This window comes from Aethalodelphis obliquidens, unplaced genomic scaffold (assembly GCF_003676395.1).
Source record: "Aethalodelphis obliquidens isolate GAN/ISIS:26980383/991018 unplaced genomic scaffold, ASM367639v1 scaffold29, whole genome shotgun sequence".
Lineage (NCBI taxonomy): Eukaryota > Metazoa > Chordata > Mammalia > Artiodactyla > Delphinidae > Aethalodelphis > Aethalodelphis obliquidens.
The window spans coordinates 13,680,875-13,687,734 of NW_020837973.1; the positions used below are offsets into that span (position 1 = coordinate 13,680,875).

General features: G+C 43.7%; 1 pseudogene; it reads left to right on the forward strand.

Annotated features, from left to right (window-relative positions):
* Window positions 1-5,410: 5,410 nt before the first annotated feature.
* Window positions 5,411-5,754, forward strand: LOC113630211 (60S ribosomal protein L35a pseudogene; annotated as a pseudogene).
* Window positions 5,755-6,860: the final 1,106 nt, after the last annotated feature.

Genomic DNA, 6,860 nt, shown 5'->3' on the forward strand with positions numbered 1-6,860 from the left:
TCACCTTCTGCTGAGAGCCTCTGTTCTATAGGAAGCCAGCCGACACTGAAGAAGCTCAACTACTGAAGACCGCCGTGCTAGAGACATTGGACGTAGGTGCTCCAGTGCACAGTCCCAGCTGGAGCCCAGCCTGCCAGCCACCCTCACCAAGGTGCTAGGTTTGTGAGAGGAGCCATTCTGGAGCCTCAGAGTAGCCCATCTGCCAGCTGAGTACCACTGAGTCATCTCAGTCAACTTCACTAGAGGCAGAAGAATGACCCAGCCCAGCCCTGCCTGAATTCCTTGCCTACAGAACCTATGACATTTAATTTTTTAAAAGTCTGCTTTTTTGACCCACTATGTTTTAGGACAGTTTGCTTTGTAGCACTAGTACGCTATGGAGCACCTACCTATACAGATGAAAAGTGAGAAGTAATGATGTTTTGCTATTTTTTTTTTAAAAAAAAGGAAATTAATATTCATTGCTTGTCCTTGGATGTTTATTTTAATTTTCATAATTTGCTGAAGAGCAAATGAAGCTGCTCTCACTCATGTAACACATATTCACTGAGGGCCCATATTGGTGCCAGGAATCATGTTGGATCCCAGAGACACACAGACAAATATGACATTTTTGAATCATTGAATCTGTATAATTCCCTTCGTGTATCCTGTTATCAAACCAACATTTGCACTTTTGTGAGTTGGTGGCCTTGACGTGACCTTCACTCTTCTGTTTTTTGCTTGTGCTCATGCTGGCCCTCTCCCTGGAACTTACACCTTCCTCTCCATTTTCCTAAATCGTGTCCACGTTAGGGCCAAATCCAACACCACCTCGTTCACAAAACCTTATCTTATCCATTAGGCAGAATTACTTTCATCCCTTATTTTGACTTTCGCTCTTTTTCTCCCCCTCTCCCAAGCTTAATATTGCATATTATCATCCTTACTCAGCATCTGGCCTTTCCACCTACTTCATAGAGAAAAAGGAACCTGTGAGCACTGAGTTCTGTTGGCTTCCAGCTTCCCAATCCACAAACACAACCGCATCTGTGATGCAAGCAATCTCCTGTATTAGTCAGGATTCTCTGGAGAAACAGAAGGAGATAGGCAGGTAGGTAGAGAGATAGATAGATAGATAGATAGGTAGACAGATAGGTATTGATAGATATTGATATAGACAGACAGATAGATAGAGATTTATTGTAGGAATTGACTCACACAGTTATGGAGGATGAGACAGTCCCTGACCTGCCCTTTGCAGGTCCTCCACCCAAACAGCTGGAGAACCAAGAAAACAAGTGGTGTAATTCAGTCCCAGTCTGAAGGCCTGAGAATAGGGCCAGTGTAAGCCCCAGCCCAAGTCAGAAGGCCTGAGAACCAGGAACAACAATGCCTGAGGGCAGGAGAAGAAGGATGTCTCAGTTCAAGCAAAGAGAGCGAATTCTTCTTTCCTCGGCTATGTGTTCTAGTTGAGGCCTCAGCAACTTAGATGATGCCTGCCAGCATTGGTGAGGACCATCTTCTTTCCTCAGTCTACTGATTCAAATGTTCGTCTCTTCCAAAGACACTCTCACAGCCACACCCACTTTACCAGCTCTCTGGGCAACCTTTAGCCCCATCAAGTTGACACATAAAATTAACCATCACAACTCCTTAACTCCATTTTCACAGAACACTTGTTTTCTTCAATTGAAAGCCACGCCATCTCTGCTCTGGATACACAGTCCCCGACCTCTGGGAGCCAGGGTCCCTTTTTCTCCAACATTTCTGTCTCTCTGTCTCTCTTTCCCCTTCATTAGCTCCAGCTTAAAATAATAACCCAAATCCTCTCACACTGATAAAGGGGAGAAGCCTTCTGAATTCTCTCTCTAAATCCACTCATTTGTCTTTTCAGAGTCAACATTCTTGGAAGAGTTCTTTCCAATCACCATCTCCATTTTGAATCCCTCATTGACTCTTTACTCTTATATAATTTCTACTTCCTCATCCTTATACACAGTCCTCACCCTACCTATCACACACTTATTCTATTACAACTTCTCTGGTAAAGGTGGCCACTCACTTCATTGTCGCTAAATTGCAGACAGTTTTCAGTCTCCATATCACAACCTTCTGTTATGATTGACAGTTGCCCACCTCCCCCTGCTTACAACCCCCTTGGCTTTCCAGGACACCATTCTCTCTTCACCCCTGCAACTCCTTCTCATTCTTTGGGTTTGTTTTTGGGGGCGGGGAAGGGGTGGCCTCTTTTCTCTCCCTGCACATGTGTAAATATTCTCTTCTCTTCACACACGTTCCTGCTTCTCTCCGGAGGGGCCACCTCAATGCTCTCAGACACTCCGGTAGCTTCTTCAGTCACCCAAACAGCTCCCAATTCAGTGCTTCCCAGTTCCAACCACTCTGCTGAGCCCTGAACTCATAGATTCAGCTGCCTCTTGGAGATACCTACTTAATTGTCCCTCGGATATCTCCAATGCTCCAGGTTCAAGACCAAACTCATCATCTTCCTGATTAAATATGTCCCTCCTAAGGTTTCCACCTTGGGGACTATTCTCATGGAAGCATCTGACAGAGCTGCCGTATCCTATCAATTACCAGATGCTAAGGATTCTGCCTCTGTTAAATTAGTTCACGTCCAACTACACTGACTCTGCCTTAGCTCAGACCCTCATCATTTCTCCCCTCAACTATTGCAGCAGCCTTTTAATTAACCCCCATCTCCAACTTTGCCCTTCCGCCAACTATTCTGCACTCCACTGAAAAATTTATCCTTCTAAAATAAACATTTGATGATCTTGATGATATGATTAGAATCTTCCTTGAGAAAGAAGTCCAAGTTCCTCAATCTGGCAGGCTGGGCTCTATGATCTGATCCCTGCTCACCTTTCCAATTCCACCTCTTGCTGCTTCATACCCTTCACACTGGTCACATTAAGTATGTTTGCAATTCCTTGAGTGCATCATACTCTTTCATGTCTACGACTTGCCAATGAGACATTTTGCTCTATTATTTTTTTCTTCATCTTTTTGGTATATCCTTCTCCCATTTTACCCCTTTCTTAATGGCTAATCTAATTAGATGAGTTAGATAAACCAAATAGTAACAGATTATTGCTGATGTTTGTAACTCAGCATAATAATAAAAGTATTAGAATTTAAGTATCTAGGTTTTTTGACTATTAAGATGATTCAGTGTTAAAATACATTTCTCAGTTTTGTCCCCATAGAACATTTAGCAGCTAATATGACCTTGTATATCTACTCACTTATTCCCTCCACCCCAGACGCCCCCCACCTGGAAAATACACTCCATGAAGCCAGAGACCTCAGCTGTGTTGTTGCTATAGATCCCATATGCCTAGAACAGTGCCCAGAAGAGGGTGGAAGTCAATCCACATGTGTCCAATGAAACAGTGAATAAACGCTCAGTCCTAAAAAGCTCAGCCCAGTTGTCAACTCTTTGGGGAGCCTTCCCTGATGCTCCCAAAGGAGGATAGTGTACGATCATCTTCCCTGCGGCCCCCCAGGTTGTCCTCTGTGATTGCACTTAGAATAGCATATTGTAACTGTCAGTAACCCTGTCTCTTCCCACTGCCCCCTGCAACCGTATCACCACCTCCTTGAGAGCAGGGACTGTGTCTCTTATGTCTGTATCTGCAGCTTTAAGCATAGTACCAGCCATTTAGTAGACATTCAATCAATGTTTTAAGTAAATAACCCCATTGCACCTTCTATGACCACACTTTACATTCTTTGTCTCCTTTGCTGCCTGCAAACTCTTTGAGAATCGGAACTTTTTTCCCCAAGTCTTTCTCCCACTGTCTATTACCATGCTGCTCACATTCTAGACACACGATAAATGCTGAATTAAATTATCATTAGTGTTTCATATGTTCAGATAAACCTAAATGGAGCTCATCAAAAACAACAAGATGTTCGTTTTTCCACTGTTGACCAACACAATGCTAGGATATGGAAACAGATGGTTAGTTGTGACTTTTATAATTATATGGAATACATTCTTTCAAACAACAAATTGCTATGGATCCTTTGGCATCTAGTCCATACAGAATAGTTTGCATGCTTTCTGTTAGGATTTTGTACTAAGTTTCCCGTGTCTTCAATCAGGACCTCCTAGGAGGATAATTTCTATAGCCAGAGTGTCCAATCTACCACAACCTGGATAATATAGCCTGCAGAACAGTTCAACTCCCTTTGCTACCATTGTGTGCTCACCAAGTCTATGCATTATCTGTTGGGTGATAAGAAGTAGAAAATTTCCTGGTCTACCTCCTGGACAGTGTTTACTTAGCCCTGGAAAATTCTGACTCTGAATGTCTTCTTGTGAGATTTTATATTTTCCGGAACATTACTCCTGACCTACTACGATTAGATGCATCAACATTTATTTTATAGTAGCTATAACTTAATTTCCTCAATACTTGATAAATACCCTTACACCTATATTGAGATTTGGGAAGAAAAGAGAGTGTTCATATGATTTTGAGGATAGATCGCTTCAGTTGTTGGTTAATTTTATCCAAATTATGTTTAATCTTTTATAGTTTCTAATGTGTTTGAAAACATGTTTGCTTTTACTAATTCAAGTGTTAACATACTGATTATTTTGAGAATATAAATTTTAATCCCAGTAGAGTTGCACTGTATCCAGGTTAGATTCTAAAATCAGCCTATCTGGCAAAAATCATGTGTAGAAAATTACCCATCTGCCAAACAAAGGCAGACCTTCCTTCTCTCCCAAGTCCAAAGCAGCCTGATCTCTTCACATATCACCATGGATTTGTTTCATCATTTCCACACCAAATGAAATTACTGGCTTGCATTTAAGGGCCAATTTGTATGAACAGCATATATGCAAACAAGAATTATTTTCAGTACTGTGACATGATCATGAAACCAGAGGCGCCTGGGATCAACATCAGGGTTACCTCCCATTTAATTCTCACTTAAGAGCATGTGTTCTTTGGTACAATATCAGGCAGACCAACCACCATGTGGTGTCTCTCCCTCTGTCTCTCCAAATTAGATAATCCATAGAAGTTGTTTGTGCATGTTCAGTGTCTACACTAAAAGTTTTCTTAACTGTACTCAATAGCTTATTTCAAACCCAACTGAAACCTAGAGAATGTCTGTCTAACCATCCATTCCAGCAGTTTCCCATGTCTGATCATGCAAGTCTGATTTCTGTTCTGCAGTTCTGAACTTCCCTTACTGTGGGCACTCACATAAGAACAAACTGGCTTTGTCTGTTTCTTCCACATTTTAATGAACATAGAAGAGAATCCTGATGGCGTTATTTATGGTTCTAGCTTTAGGACTCTTCATTTTCTTAAATAGCTAAATAAGAAAATAAGGCACACTCTTTCAGCCATCTTGGACCCTGTGGAGGACTTCTAAAATGACAAATATGTCTGGACGGCTGTGGTCCAAGGCCATTTTTGCTGGCTATAAGTGGGGTCTACGGAACCAGAGGGAACACACAGATCTCCTGCAAATTGAAGGTGTATATGCTCGAGATGAAACCAAATTCTATCTAGGCAAGAGATGTGCTTATGTGTACAAAGCAAAGAACACAGTAATTCCTGGTGGAAAACCTAACAAAACCAGAGTAATCTGCGGAAAGGTAACTCGCGCTCATGGAAACAGTGGCATGGTTTGTGCCAAATTCCGAAGCAACCTTCCTGCTTAGGCCACTGGACACAGAATCAGTGTGATGTTGTACACGTCAAGGATTTAAACTTATTGAAAAGTAAATAAATAAAAGTGTGGGGGAAAAAAAAAAGACAAGAAGGCACAGCCTGCAGCAGACATGCCCCCATGCCCTGCCCTCCCCACCCCCTCCAATGGATTGCACTTCTGTGCTGGTGGCACCTGAATAAGGAGGAAGGGATTCTGCAAGGCCACTCACCAAACGCTCCTTGACACTGCCTGCCAGGGGATCTTGCCTGAACTTGACCCTCCCCTACCTGTGCCCAGGGCCCTGATGGGCTGGAGGGCTGCCTTCCCCAGCTGACCCACGGGATTCCGTCCCGGGCAGAGGGCAGCGGTACTCACAGGTTAGGGCCATGGAGAGGCAGGCTGAGTGGGGCCCAGGGGCCCAGGAGAACTGCTTCTGGGGAGGCAGGAGGGAAACCTGTTGGAAGGTGGATCTGCACCTGCTTCCGAGCCCATGGTGCATACGTCCTCGTCCCTTAGGCTCCGCTTACGCGGCACGCATTTGATTGAATTAAAACTGAAGAATTTCACGGCGGCAATTGCAGGAAACCCCAAGCAAGGGGTCTTGCTGTGTGGGAGTTCCTGTGTGACTGTTCCGGCCACAGCCCGGCCCCTCACCACCCCAGCAGCTAGCTGATTCTCAGCTGCGAGGAGCTGCTTCCTTTCTCAGAGATATCCATCTAGCGGCAAGAATTCTGGAGCCCAGTAGCGAAAAGGGGTCGGGAGGTCTAACTGTCCACGTAAAGTGTCTAGCGTTTCACTTAATGCCCTTGTTTTCAGTGTCCCCATCCTCAGCCAGGAATTCCCGAGCCTGGATTTCCTGTTTCAGATTCTTCATAGACGAATTCTCAAGTCTTCTGCCAGGTAAAAAGAGCTGGAATCAGGACGGAACGGGAAGGGGATGTGCAGAGGAGGATGGTAACTGCTTATAAATACTTGGAGACAATCTGTCGTCTTCAACCCCACGCTGAACACCCCATTTTTGGAGGCCTGTGGTGTTTTCCATTTCCAAAAATGTCCATTCCTGGACTTCTGTGATAAAACTTGACTTGGCTTTGCCTCTCCAATTTTTATTTCAATTTCCTCTGCATTGCTAATTCAGTTACCACTCGCTGGTTTCCTTTCCAGCTTCCAAAATTATG